Source organism: Myotis daubentonii, chromosome 15 (genome assembly GCF_963259705.1).
Source record: "Myotis daubentonii chromosome 15, mMyoDau2.1, whole genome shotgun sequence".
Taxonomy (NCBI): domain Eukaryota; kingdom Metazoa; phylum Chordata; class Mammalia; order Chiroptera; family Vespertilionidae; genus Myotis; species Myotis daubentonii.
Genome location: NC_081854.1, coordinates 41,244,670 through 41,263,022, shown reverse-complemented (window position 1 = coordinate 41,263,022; position 18,353 = coordinate 41,244,670). Strand labels below are relative to the sequence as shown.

Below are 18,353 nucleotides of genomic sequence, written 5' to 3'. Positions count from 1 at the left end.
TGGGCAGAGAGCAGAGAACTTGAATGAGATAGTGAGGAACCCTATGGACCATTCTTAGGTTTACAAATTTGGCATCTCCTAATATGTGATGAGGTACAAAGTTTTAATAAAATCTGAACATTGGTCCAATAATGATTTCCCATAATCCAAATTAATGTTATGCTAAACATATTACAGAGAGTGGTGATTTCATTTACTGTTATTTACCTATGGGCTTCCCCAGGGAGTAGTGGGGTAACAGCTGGGAAATACTGTATAGTTACATCTTCTTTTTTAAAATCTTTAAATATTTATTAATTTAAAGAAGGAATAAGAACAGCTACTTCAGAAACTATAAAGTACTGATCTTCTAAAGGCTGAAGAAATTTACACTAACTGGACCAAAAATAATACAAAATACCTAAACACAGAAAGATTTGGAAAAATCCATCTCTAGAAAGCAGGGACTCAAAGACCTCACTGAATGTAGAAGAATCAATGGGAAGCAATGCAAAGCTTTTTGCTGGGACATAAAGGAAGGAACCAGTCCTGCAGTCAAGAAAAAATGCTTTTTCCTCCTGACCTAAATATTTGCCTCTGGTCTGGGTTCAGAGAAAGGTTCCGATCATTTCAGCTGGTTGTCAGTCAAGGTCCCCTGCATCTTTCTTGGTTCGTTTCAGCCAGCTCTTGCAGATTCCTTTTGCTCAAGCACCAGGACCATCTGCCTGCACACAGTAGTAAACATGGAGGGGCTTCTTACTATTGTCATATTCCTCTCAGTCCCAGGTGCTGGAGCACACTACTGACTGGGATGCTACTTTAGGCACAGCTCTGAGGAGCAGCCCAAAACTCAATGCCAAGAATAATGTACGGTTACTTCTACAGGAACATGTTAAGTTTTAAAAGGGTAAAAGATGATAGCCAAGACCCCCACAAACCAGGGCCCATTTATCCCTGGTTCTTAGACAGTCTCAGGTAAGTGCAGGGCAGGGATGGGGCTATGGTGAGGTTAAGACTTACCTGTCTTATACCTTTAAAATGAAAATACCCTCACTGCCCTTTAATTCTAATAAAGTAAAAGGGTTAGTAAATAGTACTGTGTACATGTATATGTCTACTCTGAGTCATTTGTCTGGTGAGAACTCTTACAATATTATGAATGTGGGAGGCTAGCTATGCTATTGATGAAAAATTCAGAAGCATCTATCCAAGTCAATGTATGTAATTCCTGACAGATTTTTAAAAATAAAAATTTAGGACATAACTCACACAGATATTTTATCTAATTAAGTAACTTACTAAAAAAACCTTAGTCAAATTTCTTTTTAAATCCTCACCCAAGGATGTTTTCCCATTGATTTTTAGAGAGAGTGGAAGAGAGGGAAAGACAGAGAGAAATATCAATGTGAGAGAAAAACATCGATTGGTTGCCTCCTGCACATTGCCCTGACCAGGGCCCAGGACGGGGAGGAGCCTGCAACCAAGCTATGTGCCCTTGACCGGAATCGAACCTGGGATCCTTCGGTCTGCAGGTCAAAGCTCTATCCACTGAGTCAATCTGGCTAGGGCCAGATTTTAATTTTTAAACTTTATCTAAAAATTACCAAATATACATTTTAAAACATAAAATAATATAGGGGAATTTTGGCCTAAACACAAGTGAATAAAGTTTGTAAAGAAAGAGAAGTAAATATATTAATGCTTCCTTTCTAAAGGTTTGAAACTGAACAAATGATTTCAATATCCATGACTTACAAAATAATTATTCAACTGGTTACTAAAAATTGTCCCTGCTTTCAGAACAAAGAATTAGTGTATAAGAAAGTTGACTTCCCTGCTTTAAAACTGCCTCTTTATTAGTTCATTTTGGGGCTATTAAAATGTCTACGTTTTTCTAGTTTTATTTTGTCCCCCCTGCCCCCTAGAGGTGGTGGTGCCTCAATTAAAAACAAAAGCAGCCCTAGCTGGTTTGGTTCAGTGGATAGAGCGTCGGCCTGTGAACTGAAGAGTCCTGGGCTCGATTCAGGTCAGGGGGCAGGAGCACATGCCTGGGTTGTGGGCTCCATCCCCAGTTGGGGATGTGCAGGAGGCAGCCGATCAAGGATTCTCTGTCATCATTGATGTTTCTATTTCTCTCTCCCGCTCCCTTCCTCTCTAAAATCAATTAAAAAAATATATTTTTAAAATCAAGTCCCAGCCAGTTTGGCTCACTGGAGAGAGCATCAAACCATGGACTGAAGGGTCACAAGTTCGATTCTGGTCAAGGGCACATATCTCGGTTGCAAACTCAATCCCATTCTTGGTCAGGGCATGTGCGGGAGGCAACCAGTCAATGTTTCTCTCTCTCTGTCCCTCCCCATCCCTTCCACTGTCTCTAAAAATCAATGGAAAAATATCCTCGGGTGAGGATTGACAACAACAAAAAGACAAAAAACAAAAGCAATTCCTATAAATGTAAGTTACCTCCTCAAGCTGTTTCCTATTTCACCAATAATTTAGTTATAATTATAATACTCTCTAAAAATATCAGAAAAACAGAAACAGAAAAAATGAACAGAAGATTCTTTTCTAAAGATGACTAATCACCATTGCCTTAGAATTTAAGATTAAGTACACAGGGATTACATAATTAATTACCACCAAAATAGATAAGATACAACAAAAGTGTCTTGCATCTGTGTATTGACTTCAGGCTACCATTTCCATTTATAACAAAATTCAAACATTTTTTCATAATTAGCTTTCTTTCTGCATAATGAAGAAAGCAACTAACTGACTGGCTAAGACTATGTGATTGTTCATCATAGTCAATCATGAATCCCATCCTCTGTCATTAGAATGCTCTGAATTTGAACTATGATGAAAAAAGAAAAACACATTTTTTCAAACCTCTTTCATAAAAATTAGAGCCATATCTTTCTGAAGCTCTCTGACAATTCCAATAGCATAATTACCAACTCACAACAGTTTACATCTGTGAAAAAATCCACTTTTAAACAGAGGGATCATTTAAATGGTCTGATATCAAAAGTTGTATTCTTGTGATACATATAAAGAATTTACTTAATCCATAGATGACAGCTTAAACTTGCATTTTCAAAAAAGAAGAATAATTACTTCAGAATGAAAAATGCAAAGTTTGAAAGTTGATATTCAATACCAGTTTCTGAATGAGAACCTGACTCACACAGCAAGTCTTTTAGCAGTTCTACGATTCTAAAAATATCTCAGAAGGGACACTTTATTCAACCTGAAATTGAGTAAGAATTTCAAATCTATGTTCTTAATTAATTCTTAGTTGGTGCAACCATGACGTCACAGAGCAGGCAACGGCACAACTAATTTTGTGAACATAAATTTGGCTCTAATTTACATATATCTTGAAATTCTTCCTAAAAATATTAGAATACTAATGAAATAAATTCTTGGTAGATCGCAAAAAACCCCTAGTCTCTGGGCAGAATTTTTCTTCGGTACATTTAGGGAAGTTCCCGAAAGGCAGTAATCACAAGGTGGGCTATCACAATACAAGACACACACACACTGGCATTCTACACACATTTGGTATTTGGTTGACAGAAATTCTATCTGATCTCTAGGTTTCCAAAGGCAAATTGTCAGTCACTGGGGTCACAATGAAATAAACAGCTTCTCCTGAATTTTTCCTTTTAACATTAATTCTCTAAAATAGTCCAAATTAAGATCAAAATTGTGCAATGACTTCAAGCTGATAGGACAAGAAATTACTAAATACGGATGTCAAAGAGCACTAGTCTCAGAAAATTAAGTCCACTATTTTACACCTGATCATAGCCAAAGGGCTGAGAAGCGATCTACTATGTTGGTTTTTGATGAAAAAGAACTAAGATGGAGGAAAGGATTATCAAGAATTATATTTCAGGAGTTCCTCTGCACACCTCTAAAGGAATTCATCACCATTATTTATTCAAATCCAATTCCCCCAGGAGAAACTGCTCATTACAAATAAGTACCAATAAATTAGACCTGAAGGGAAAAAGAGAGAACTTCTGAATGAAGTTACAAGCCTAGTTGTCTTATGAGGACAACTTTACTTTACTTCTCTTTTTTTAAATGAAGTTGTTTTTCTAAATTGAGAAACGTAAGACTTGGGAACATAAAATAAAACCAATTTCTGGGATGGGGAGACAACACCCACAATAGAAAAAGTAAAACTTAACACTGTCTGGGACATAACAGGACCCAAGGAATACAGTCTTTTAATTGAAAATTTCTAGGTGCTTCATAATTGACTTTTTGATACAAAATAACCTATTAAATTTGCAATTTGTGGTTTTTGGTGTTGTGGTCCATAGAACAAGCTGGGAAACCTTCAAACCTTGAGCTGAATTCCATGGGGGGTTGGCTATTTGGCTTTTCAATCGGTTTTTCCTTTTCTGAGAGGTAGCAGCAGCAACAGCACCCACCTTCTGCACAGCTTTTCTTGGCATGATGAGCTTGTAGAACCGCACAGACAGCTTTATCAACCACAGAGCAGAGAGACTCAGGGAACGCTAGCATGTGCAGCAGCCCAATGTTGTTGATCTCCAGCAGCATTCCCATATTTTCTGCCAGGTTCTAATGCATGGTTTTGACGAGCAGAAGCAAACGTTCTCCCAGCATCTGCCCCTGCACATGGACAGCAGGCTGAATGGCAGGCAGAGTGACGGCTGCGGACCGCAGAGGCAACAGCAGCATTAGATGCTAAATTCTGCACACCTGTGGGGGCACTGATTCTCTGAGAGGTAGTAGGGAAGCCACAAGAGGCCAGAGCATTCCCAGTTGGAGCCAGGTGGTGAAGAGTTGGACAAGGCCCAGGCTGGCATATAGCACTTGGCATTCCTTGGAGGCTTGGAGGCCTACCACCTTACTGGCAGCAGGGAACAGGCCACATCTGTGCTAACTGGTTAGGTGTGTAATAGGGCCTTCCCTAAGCCTGTGGAACTGCTGGCACAAAGTAGCCACCAGCTGCAGGCTGGAGCTGATTTAAGATGGGCCTGCAGGGAGTGCTCTTTTTCCGGCCACCCACTGCATATCCTGGTCGGTCAAGTATGCAGGCAGAGCCTTTTCCCTTCCTACGGGCCAAGGCAACATAAAGAGGCTTGGAGCTCATGATGCATCCGTTCATTTTGGTGACTGCTTTGATTGCTTCAGGAGATGAGAAGCCGACAAAGCCAAACCCCTTGCTTCTTCCATCCTCCAGCATTACCTTAGCACTGATGATGGATCCAAAAGGAGAAAACTCCTTAAATTCTGATAATCAATGGTGTCATCCAAGTTCTTAATGTAGAGATTCCTCCGCCTGGTGTCAGCTATTCTCTCTTCTTTCAGCTCTTCAAATTTCTGTTTTAACTCAGCCTATTGCTCCACTTTCTTCTGTGCATGGCCTACAAAAACGACTTTCCCACTGATTTTCTTTCCATTCATCTCTTCCATGGCCTTAATGGCATCCTCATGTTTTTAGTAACTCACAAAGCCAAAGCCTTTGGATTTCCCACTGGGATCTGTCATCACCTCGGCACTTAGAGTCTGACCAAACTGGCTGAACAGCTCTTTCAGATTCTCATCATCCACCTCTTTCCCAAAGTTTTTTATATACACACTGGTGAACTCCTTGGCTTTGTCTCTACACTCTTCCTGCTCTTTTGAGACTTGAATCTGCCCACAAACACTCTGAGGTCATCGAGGAGCATGCCATTCATCTTCTCCATGGCCTTGTCCGCAGCCTCTTTGGTCCTGAAGTGAATAAAGGCATAACCCCCCAGCCATTCTCATCACATACCACGTTGAAGAACAGTATGTTTCCAAAAGCAGAAAAAGTCACACAAAGTGCTTTGTTATCTATAGATTTGTCCAGGTTCTTGATGAAGATGTTTCCCACATCAGACTTTCTCAAAGAGATATCCCTCTGAGACGACATGATGGGGCTCCCTAATCACATCAAAGTTCATGGTATTAAAGGCCTGTTCAGCGTCAGCCAGCTGCTGGAAGTTGACATAGGTAAAGCCCAGGAGCTGCAGGGGATCCTGTCTCAGCAGACGGGGACAGACAGCACAGGCTCTGCAGGACTGAACTTATATCGCTCGGCCTCGGTGACATGCAAGTGCAGGAAATGTGAAGAGACACTTGCTTATCACACTGACTTGGGAGGCAACACTGGCATTGAGAAGTCAATGTCTAAACTAAGATGTACTGCTTTTAAAAACAGTAAATCAGTAATACATACTGGTATTGACTTATACCTAATAAAAACTGCCTCAATGTTACTGGGCCAAACAGTTGTAAGCAGGCATTCAACTTGTGGAGAACTGGCATCAAGGCCCTGCTGTGCATCATCAAGGCGGTGGATGCCAACTACCCCAAGACTATACTGTGGACTCCCCAGGTATTTCCCACCCTCTGGACACTGGTCTGTCCACTCATTGATGACAACAGAAGGAAATTCCTTATTTATGCGGGGGATGACTGTCAGGGTCCTGGAGGCCTGCTGGATTACATTGATAGAGATTATTCCCAATTTCCTGGGTGGAGAGTGCATGGTATGTACTTAGATTGTGAAAGCAACACATGTTTATTATGGAAAGCACAAAAAATACAATAAAGAAACCAGGTCATCCGTCACCCCACCCGGCCACAACGCTGTGAAGCATCTGGTGGATTGCTTTCCAGAGTTTATGTTTTTCCTTTAGTAGATGTTCTATGCGCCTGCTTTCTACACAAATAATATTTTTAGTACATAAAACAACAAAAAACAAACACAAGCTGGCTGCAGTGTTCATCTCATCAGTCCCCACCACCTGAGTCCACCAGGAGGACTTTTTGTAAGAGGCCACACAGAACAGAAGGGGGCTCTTCTCGGCACCAGGGCTCACAGGTGGCAGGGTGAAGATGAGAGAAGCGCCCTAACTGGTTTGGCTCAGTGGACAGAGCATCGGCCTATGGACTGAATAGTCCCAGGTTCGATTCCGGTCAAGGGCACATGTCTGGGTTGTGAGCTTGATCCCCAGCAGGGGGCGTGCAGGAGGCAGCGATCAAGGACTCTCTCACCGTTGATGTTTCTATCTGTCTCTCCCTCTTCCTTCCTCTTTGAAATCAATAAAAATATATTTTTTAAAAAAGATGAGAGCAGCTGGCACAGACTCAGAGACAGAGGAGCAGGCAGAGGAGTTCAGGGATGGCTTATTCCAGACTGCAAGGCTCTCAAAAACAATATGACTCTCCCAGGGAGTTTGTAATTTTCAGCTGTCCTGTTCCAAACCTCCAAATTTCAAAATAAAATTTTTAAAAATTATTAAATGGGGACTCCCTTTCCTATTAAATAATTCTTCAAGAAGCAACCAAACAGTATCCACACAGCCTCAGGACATGCATTTCTCTATAAATACTGGTTTAAGATCACAGCAGCCAGGGGAAGAGAGAAATAGTAAATATTTGTCAGTGCCGTCTCTAAGCTCCACCCCAGGGGTAGAGCACACGAGGAGGGGGCGGGGCTGCCACGCAGAGGGGCTCCCACAGCCAGAGAGGAGGCATGTGGATGACGGCAGCTCACCACATGACTGCTGGACCAATAGGACCAACAGACGCCCAAATGAGGCAGTGGTGGTGGCAGGCAAGGGAAGGCTGGAAGCTTGCAAAAGTCCCTTCCCTGTGGGTTCTGTAAGGAGGATTTGCTTTTCCTTTTCTTTTTTCTTTTCAGGTTTAAAAAAAAAAAACTCAAAAAATCTTTTTTTCTGGTTTTCTTCAGGCTGCTGGGCCCCAAAGCGGAGAGAGGCGGCCGGGCAAGCTACTGCTCCATTTATACCCGTCCTCTCCGGAGGCTGCTGGTGGAAGGGTGCCTTGCAACCTGGGACCAACTTTGTCTCTTTAAACGCCCCCTGCCCCCAAAGACAATCTTTAAAGAATTTCTAAAAATTAGATAGGAGCTGCTCATAACATATATAAAGGTAACTCTGCTTCATAAATCAATCAGCTTCATGTGAAATCTCGGCCTGCTTCATTTTTCTTTAAGCACCTATTTAGGAAAGTTAGATGATAAGTATCCTGGGCAGTGGTGGTGAGGTGCATGGCAGTGACCATGGATGAGTATCAGTCAACCTCATATAAGGAACACAAAGGACCTGCATTTTTCTTAGGTTTGCTGGGAGGGGAGAAATGTTGAAAGGGGAGAGGAAATGAAAAAGTGAAGAAAAAGAAATCCGAACAAAACAGCGAAGGTGATTATGTCCCTAAAATAACAAATGAAAGTCTAAGTCAACAAAGATTCTGCATAAAACTTAAATTTTCTCTATTCAACTAAAATTTGCTACTAAATAAGTGAATAAAAAGGAACTTTACTCTTTTGTACAGGGAAAACACTTATTGGTTGCATTCTGAAAGGTACATACTTTCTTTTCTTTTTTTAAAAATATATTTTATTGATTTTTTACAGAGAGGAAGGGAGAGAGATAGAGAGCCAGAAACATCGATGAGAGAGAAACATCGATCAGCTGCCTCCAGCACATCTCCCACTGGGGACATGCCCGCAACCCAGGTACATGCCCCTGACCGGAATCGAACCTGGGACCTTTCAGTCCGCAGGCCGACGCTCTATCCACTGAGCCAAACCGGTTAGGGCCATACCTTCTTTTCTTGCAATAATCATTCAAAAGCTTCTTTCTGAGATTGGGTAAGAGACTCCATGAAGTTCTGAGTATGTGTTTTCATAATGTGGCTAAATGTTAAAGCTAGTAGGAAAAAGAGTTGTAAGACTCAGCTGATAGGATACCATGATATCCTAAAATCTTAATATATCTTGGTCAATATTTTGGCTTGAAAGGTTAAGCATATGAGGAGCAGAGGCTCTGCTTTATGCCAGGCAATGTCTCCAAAGGGTGTGCGTTTCCTAATGTAACAGCAGTCATACCATATGGTGCTGCTTTCATTGGCATGAGCAGGACAGAAGCTGCCAAAAATCACATGTGCTATTTTGGGCCACGAAACGTGATAAGTTCCAAATTTAAAACATACAAATTTTCTAAATTAAAAAAGTCTTTTTTAATTTTAAGTTTTCAAAAAGATTGTACTTTTATAATTCATGGCTCAACTGGGTAATAGTTCTGTCTTTGTGATAAGACAAAGATTTGATATGTTTTTATTATTGATTTTAGTGAGAGGAAAGGAGAGGGAGAGAGAGAGAAACATGGATGTGAAAGACAAACACCAACTGGCTGCCTCTGCAGACCCCCTGCTGAGGATGGAGCTCACAATCCGGGCATGTGCCCTGACCAGGAATCAAACTGGCAACCTCTTGATACATATGCAGGAGGCAATCGATCTAGGTTTCACTCTCACATTGATGCTCCTCTTTCCCTCTCCCTTCCTCCATTTTCTTGCCCACCCAATACCTTGTACACAATAAACATAAGTATGTAGAGTAAGGTGAATTGTAAACTCAAATAACATTAAAATATGGAGGGCTTTGGCCTGGACAATGCAAATATGTAAAATCATTCACACAAGCTCCTGTGGTTCTCAAAGTGCGTCAATATCAGCATCTGCAAATTCTTGGACACCACACTTAAGCTACTGAGAATCTTGTGTTCTCACAAGGCTTCCAAGCGATCTGATGGATGCTCAAGTTCAAGAACCATTGAAGTAAGAGTACTTGGGCCTTTGGTATGAGAAAGACAAAGTATGCTAAATACAGATCATTATTGGAAGAGAAGGGACATGTTCCTGCCTTGGCCAGGTTACTACTTGTAAGCGGTGGTGCAAGCCATGTAAAGTCCTGCAGTAATAACCTTCAAAGCAGCTCACCTTGATGGCCAATGCTTGTGCGTTCACTTGCTAGCTATGTGCCCCAGAAGGTGAGAGACCTAAGCCACCTGCTGGAAGGATTGATTTTACCAAGAACCAATCTGTAGGAAGGTGCACCTCAACTAAATTTGAACCTTATTTCTTTAATCTCCTGTTGGCCTGGAACAATGATATCATTAATCTATCATTTGGAGTATGTTATTTATTTATTGACTTATTAAGAGACATTATCCTATGTTATAAATTTGTAAATTATCATAAATTATAAATCCCACAGTGAACCTGTGTTAAATAAATTACTGGCAAAGACAATTTCATTTTCTGAGCATAATTTGCCCCAAACAAAGCACTCTTTGTTTTCTGTTTGTTTGTTTTTATTGATTTTAGAGAGGAAGGGAGAGGGAGAGATGGAAACTTCAATAATGAGTGAGAATCATTGATTGGTTGCCTCCTGCACACCCCCTATGGGGGGTTGAACCCACAACCCAGACATGTGCCCTTGACCAGAATCTAACCCAGGACCTTTCAGTCCACAGGCCAGCACTCTATCCATTAAGCCAAACCAGCTAGGGCAAAACACTCTTTGTGACATCAACTCTCAGATTCTATTACACTAACTCAGTGTTAAACAATTTGTGGACAAAAAGGGGGAGCTTTAATAAATCATAAATTCCTAATTGGGCAGGTCATGTTATGTAGTCATGCCCCAGACTGATAACTTCTTCAGCAAAAGGTTTTTAAGCAAGCCCTGATAAATACCCAAATAAAGATGAGATGCTAATATAAAAAGAAAAAAAAAATCTTTGTTTATTTTATAAAATTTTTGTGGTAAAATAGAAAAAAAATAAAAACTTAAAAAAATGAGTTATAGCTTGCTTGAAAATACCAACTAGATGGACTATTCTCACAAACTGATCAAATGACTGCCGGGAGCCGGTCCATGCTTGCTGCTTCAAGGGACCTGGCATATATGGCATACTGTTCTTAAAATGTTTGCTCACCTTCTTGGCACTATGTGTTTTAACCAAGGTCTCCTCTCTGAAAAAGGTTGTTTCCCCAAGTAGGGATTTTCCCCTGAAGTTAGGGAGGGAATAAAACCCCTCAACTAAGTGCCAGGCGGGTAATTAATCACTTTAACTACGAACAATCATGCTTAAGCTACATAATCTTTACTCCCCGGAATGGAGATAAGAAACGCCCTAACCTTTGTAATAGAGATTGATAGGATTGAATCAACTGGTATAAATACAGATGTAACAAGACAGCAAGTCATAGGGCTTGGAAGACAGGACCAAGAGAGACAGAGCCTAGGCACAGAACCTACACAGAACGTTCTCTAGAGACAGAAGAACTTCGCTGGAGAAAGCATGCCGGAGGATCCTGGACAGGGACTGGCCTCGGAGCCTGGAGGCGGAGCCTGGTGAGAGAGCATGGCAGGGGATACTGGACTGAACCTGACTGCGGAGATTGGCAGGAGAGCCTGGCTAGAACCTGGTGACTGAACCTGGCCGGAGAACCTGGACAGAACCTGGCTGGAGAACCTAGCGAGGGAACATGGCCACAGAACCTGGCTGGAGATCCTAAGCAGAACTTCGCTGGAGATCCAGACCAGAACTTGGCTGGAGATCCTGGCTAGAGATCCTGGCTAGGCTGCTGATCAACTGAACGCTGCCTCTGTGTCATTCCTTCTTTGCCGACTCCGTCCACACCTTTGGGGACCCCTGGACCCGCTGGGGCTGGACCCCAGCAAATGACCACTGTGGTGGTTTTTTAAATGTTCAAAAATTTTAATTTTTCTTTCTTTGAAAACTGAATCAGGTCACCAAACTCCCCAAATCATAATCTTGTCCTTTTTTAGTGGCTTTGTTCCAAATTAACAAAACATAACATAGATCAATTATTCATGCCATGAAAGGATCCACTATAAAAAAAAAAACAAACAAAAAGCTTAAACGTAACACAACTTTAAACCATCAACTCCATCAGTACATTTAAAATGTGATTTCAGATAGAGGGTGTGGCTCAGTGGTTGAGCATTGACCTATGTACCAAGAGGTCACGATTTAATTCTGGGTCAGGGTACATGCCTGGGTTGCGGGTTCCATCCCCAGTAGGAAGCATTCAGGAGGCAGCTGATCAATTATTCTCTCTCATCATTGATGTTTCTAACTCTCTCTCCTTCTTCCTTCCTCTTTCTGAAATCAATAAAATTTTTTTTAAGAAGTGATTCCATTCTCCAAAGAATGACTTGCAACTATTTTTGTGTTTCTGTGTAAAATAACCAGGCATAAAACACTAAGCCAACTGTTAATAACTGTGTGTTAATCAGTTTCTGTAATATAGTGCAGCAGTGGCAAAATTTTCACAGGCTGCAGAAAATGGCAGAAAAGAAGTCTCCTGCTAACTCTTCCTTCAATGGCAAGAACAAGGATCATTCCCAGGAATTCTCTCACTTATTTCTGCTAACTAAGGAACTTGGTTTTGAATATATAAACCCATTCTTGAATTTTGCTTCGGAACATCAGATGTTCCAAAACATATGGATTGGCAACAGATTTAACTTTGTTTCCCTTGAGCTAATTATTAGCATGTGCTCCCATTCCTGAATACAAGTTGGCCAATGGCTCAGCAACAATTAGTCAAGGATTTGAAAGATTTATGTGAAAAAAGTCACTAATGGACAGTGTTTCTCAGTGGTTAGAACATTTGCCCACGCATCGAAGGGTCGAGGGTTCTATTCCTGGTCAAGGGCATGTACTTGGGTTGCAGGTTCGACCCCTGGCCCTGATCAGGGCGGAGGCAACCAATCGATGTCTCTCTCTCTCATTGATATTCCTATGTCTCCCTTCCCCTTTCACCCTCCCTAATGCTCTCTAAAAAGCAATGGAAAAATATCCTTGGGTGATAATTAACAACAACAAAATAGTCACTAATTCATACAGGGACAATTATAAACTAGTGATAATTCACCTACTTAATTTTATATTGCAGTAAGAGTTAATTCTCCTAAATCACAAAAAATCCCTTTTGCTTTTGCTATAAGAAAGCAAAAGCAATCCAACAGGAGAAAAAATGGAAACAAGCAACAATAAGAGCCTATAGGTTATTTCATCATTTTATAAACCTTGATTTTGAATACTAGAAGTTCTTTTAGTAGAAAGTTTAAAGTTTCTTACTAGAAAAAAAGGACTTCTCTCCACAAAATTTTTGGTGTTTTTGAACTTTTTATAGTAAAAAATCTTGACTAAAACTACATATGTTATACCATAGGAATCCAATCCTGTCTCTTGATCTATGAGTGGGAGATACTGTGGTATATAGCTTTTCCAACTATTTAATACTAGAGCAGCGGTTCTCAACCTGTGGGTCGCGACCCCTTTGGCGGTCGAACGACCCTTTCACAAGGGTTGCCTAAGACCATCCTGCATATCAGATATTTACATTACGATTCATAACAGTAGCAAAATTACAGTTATGAAGTAGCAACAAAAATAATTTTATGGTTGGGGTCACAACATGAGGAACTGTATTTAAAGGGCCAGAAGGTTGAGAACCACTGTACTAGAGGCCCGATGCACGAAATTCATGCAAGTTTAGGCCTTCCTTCCCCCAGCTGCTGGCACCGGCTTCCCTCTGGCACCCAGGACCCGGACTTCCCTCTAGCTGCCGGCAGGCACCCAGGACCTGGGCTTCCCTCACAGCCCCACCTTCATCCAGAAGGTCATCTGGAAGGATGTCCAGTCTGATTAGCATATTATGCTTTTATTATTATAGATAAGAAATAAAGAATGGTAGGACAGTGGCAAAGGGGGTGAGGGGCATATTTTACTTTGTTGATGAAATAAAATGTGAGTTTCCTAAATATCATTTACTTTTCTCTGCTTTCACAGAATGCTAATAACATTTCTGACTAGGAAAGGTTTAAAATCATTATGTTTTTATTAAAAATTTTTATGTTGATATTATTGCAGAATTCCCCCCCAACCCACTGCCACCTCCCCCTCCCCCTACCTCTCCTCTTTCCTTGGCCTTTACCAAATTATTGTCCATAGATTCCATTTGTTTGTTCTCATCAATAACCTTGAGAACTTTTTAATAATGAAGTTTTGTTTTGCTGATTAAACCTAATGTTGAGAATTGTTTAAATCAGCAAAACTTGACTATGATAAAGTGGAATCTGTAGTTCAGGCTATGAAACATGGGCACTGACCTCTAAGATGAGAGGATGAGAGAGGGAGGGAGGGAGAGGATCTCCTTTTGTTTTTGGTAGGAGGAACACATTAAGTTCAGTTACCTGTGTTGTGAACATTTCCCTCAGCTCTAGCCTGGCTCACAGTAGTTTCAGTGAAATTTGTGATGCCAGCTCTTTAGAATGTGAAATGAGCAAATTGACAGGTATGTCTTTATTCTAATGAAAGAAGTGGTGAACTTTTGTCTCTCCCCAGAGACAAAGTCTACTCTTAGTCCTATTCTTGGTTAAGTGCTTTAGGTGGGACTTCATTCCTGAGAGAGGGGTACAGCAAATGACTCCAATCATACACATATAGCATTCCTAAATGATTCAGGGACTGTGACAATGACAAATAAAACATTTACAAATAATGCTGGCACAAATGGCTACGTGGGGGTAAGAGCTACTTTGACCATCTTGCCATCCCATGGAGGCTGTGAAAGAAGTCAGCCAGAAGCAGATGTTAAGGAGAAATCATTTCACCTAAGAGGTTGAGCCGCCAATATCTAGCTATGCCCAAAGCCATATGAAACAAATTCTCTTTTAGCTTAAGCTAGTTTGGATAGGGCTTCAATAGAATTATATCTCCTAAATATAGTGAGGAACATATACCTGTACTTAAAGCTCACTCTGATAAAACCAAGGTGAAAGAAACATTAGAATAATTTTACTCTTTAATCTAGCCCATGTTTATTTAAGGTTCCAATAACACAGTAACTAGGTCTTTTTTCTTTTAAAGAAATCTAATGGTATTATGCACACTATATGCTAAATGCAATGAAGTCACCCAAATTTAAGGAGATATGCGAAAAGAGAACATATTTTTAAAACACCAAAGCTAATTATTACATACTCTGGCAAATGGGCCTGTTTAATTCCAAAGCACGTTTGACAGCAACTTCTAATATTCTCCAAAAGTAACATGACACACTTTCATATCCTACATTACCTAATCTCAATGGGATTTGTCAGCCTCCTAAATCCTTTCTTTTTCTTTTTTTAAAATATATATTTTATTGATTTTTTACAGAGAGGAAGGGAGAAAGATAGAGAGTTAGAAACATCGATGAGAGAGACACATCGATCAGCTGCCTCCCGCACATCTCCCACTGGGGATATGCCAGCAACCCAGGTACATGCCCTTGACCGGAATCGAACCTGGGACCTTTCAGTCCGCAGGCCGACGCTCTATCCACTGAGCCAAACCGGTTTCGGCTCTTTTTCTTTTTTAAATATATTTCATTGATTTTTTACAGAGAGGAAGGGAGAAGGATAGAGAGTTAGAAACATCGATGAGAGAGAAACATCGATCAGCTGCCTCCTGCACACCTCCCACTGGGGATGTGCCCGCAACCAAGGTACAAGCCCTTGACTGGAATCGAACCTGGGACCCTTCAGTCCGCAGTCTGACGCTCTATCTACTGAGCCAAACCAGTCAGGGAAATCCCTTCTTTTTAATATTTTTATTGATTTCAGAGAGGAAGGGAGAGGGAGAGATAGAAACATCAATGATGAGAGAGAATCATTGATTGGCTGCCTCCTGCACACCCCCACTGGGGATCGAGCCTGCAATATGGGCATATGCCCTGACCGGGAATCAAACCTCTTGGTTCCTGGGTCGACATTCAACTGCTGAGCCACACCCGGCGGGGCCTAAATCCCATCTTTTAATAAGGCTTAGAAGAGTTACTAATTTTTCACTTCTTTATTTCACTTTGTTTTTTTAATGAGTAGATGGAACTTGAGTTTATATCTCAGTATTAAATTCTATTATCAGATCCCTGGCTGCAGCTACAGTATGCTGAAACCCCAAAGGGGATTTCAATGATGGTCTCACAACAGAACAAGTCAAACAGGAGTTTTGTGAAACTACCCTATATAATAAAAGCCTAATATGCAAATCGACCAAACAGTGGAATGACTGGTTGGTGGGGGGCGGGGCTGGCGCCAGGCCAGCCAAGGTCGGTGCCAGCAGGGAGAGGGAGGGGACAGTGATAGGGGGGTGACAGCGACCTGCGGCGGCAGCGGAGGGGCAATTGGGGGTACTGTCCTCCCCCCATCACCTCACTGGTCACCTCCCACAGAGGGAAGCCACAAGCGGGGGCAGCGGAGCGATTGGGGCCAGGTCCCGCAACTCACCTGCTGGCGCCGTCCGTCCCCGCAGAGGGAGGCCAGACTGTGGCTTAGACCCGCTCCCTAAGCCATCAATCGGACATCTCCTGAGGGCTCCTGGACTGCGAGAGGGCAACCAAGGTACATGCACAAATTTTCATGCACCAGGCCTCTAGTTAAAAATAAAACGCCTGCCTCTCTGTAAGGCCCAGAAGCTGATGATGACTTTAAGCAGTCCTAGAAAGAACACGTCCTGTTTGTCATCTTAGAGATAGGTCTGAAACAAAACCAACCAAAAAAGAGTTTTGTGGCTGTTGATCTATAGTAGTTGCTGCTACAATTACCATGAGGATATAAGAGTTAAGAGAGAAAGCAGAAAAGAAAAAAAAAAAGTGCATTAAACAAAAAGACAAGTGTAGGAAGAGAATTTGCTCAGGTTTTCATAACAAAGCGGCTAGAATGCTGATGTAAAAATGTGGTAAATGTTTACAGACTGGTAAATATTAACACGCTCAATTTTGCAATTCAAAGCATTTTGAACTATTTAATGCTTGGAATAACTCCAGTTTGACTTTATAGTGACTATCTCAAATGATAATGATCCTAGACATAATTCACTGCACAAAATGTAAACATTAGTCCTGATTTTAATGCATACTAAAAGGCACACACAGTTGTCAAATCACATAAGGGGCAAAAAATTTCGTTCTTTACGGCACATCTACATTTATTAATGTATTTCTCCTTTTGCCTTATCAACTACAAGATTAAATATAAGTGGGGACAAAAGTACCAGTTATTAGGCATTCATTCACCATCACACCAATGTGATTCACCTCTGCCATGTTGCTGACACACTGCTCTAAAACGTTGGTTTGCTGTTCAAGAAAAAACATATCTAATTTGAAACAGCTAACCTCAAGATCCAAGAATCACAGCAACAGCCTACTATAAATTATCAAAATATTTGATCTTCCTAAAATACTTAAATACCTTCATTCCTAGTTGGTGTAGCCCAGAGAAACATAGTAAACCACATCCTTAAAGAAGACTGGCAAGCAAAGGCACCTATTAACTATTAAGAAAAATGATAATTTCCTTGGCTATCGCAGTGTGTAAATGTAATAAAAATAAGTGGGTAAGAAAGATTTGTTTCAGTGGAAGGAAACAAATATTTAGGAAACAACATAATTCGAAGATATCTTTTTATATCTCACCTGTAGATTTAAACTGGAGAATGTCAAATTACAATTGCTTTGCCACATACACATAAGGTAGCTTAGAAAAACAGCTCATTGTAAAAGAATTGAACCATAAAATAAATAAATTACTGAATTCCGCTACCTTCAGGTTGATGTAAAAGTTTTAACTTCCACTAGACATGCCACAACTCATGAGTATGGGGTGGGTGATCTGTCATCCAGGCCCTACAGCAGCCGTCAGTAAGTGTTTTGGTAACCACTTTTTTTCATACCAAGCCTGAATTTTCCATATTGGTAAGCACTCAACCTTATGACAGCCACAATCAGATCTGGCCAACTCAAAAGCCCCAATGATAACAAAAAATATTTTGTTTCATCCTTTTATTAACTTAACAAAAGCAAGTGTTTGTCTGTCTTGTGTGTTTAAATTGAAATGAACAGTGCCTACTGACTTAACTCAGGTTCTACCTCCTAAAATGTGACTCTTCACCTATTTAATTTTTATAGTTCTACATATTATCTTCTATTTGCAAAGTGCTTAGTCAATAGTATCCTAAATCTTGTGTGCATGTGAATAGGGAAGCCAAAAAAAAAGATGTAGTAATCCATTTCTGATAAGGGTGGGTTAGATTATTGGAATAACCCTCAAAATATAAATAACTGAAAATGTTGAAAGATAAAAAAGTCTCTTAAAAGCAAACAAAAAGCTAACAATACTGTAGGCATTACCAAGTCAAAGCTGAAGGAAAGGGATGCCCAGATAATAGGAGAGCTCAAAAGCTCACTTTTCCTTTGAAGGTCCTTGCTAAACCCATAACAGATCCTCCTTTAAAAAACACACAAATATTTTTATTGACTTTTTAGAGAGAGAGAAAGGGACAGGGAAAGAGAGATAGAAACACTGGTGAGAAATTGGCAGCCACCTGCACACCCACTTTGATATGGAGCCCACAACCCAGGCATGTGCCTTGAACGGGAATCGTACCATGACCTCCTGGTTCATTGATTGACACTCA

The 18,353-nt window shown here is 40.9% G+C and overlaps 1 protein-coding gene and 1 pseudogene across 1 annotated transcript in view; both read right to left on the bottom strand.

Annotated features, from left to right (window-relative positions):
* Nucleotides 1-18,353, bottom strand: part of GLG1 (golgi glycoprotein 1) — a 109,511-nt gene that overhangs the window by 53,247 nt on the left and 37,911 nt on the right. The gene's annotated exons all lie outside the window — the stretch shown is intronic.
* Nucleotides 1,302-6,535, bottom strand: LOC132217196 (polyadenylate-binding protein 4-like; annotated as a pseudogene).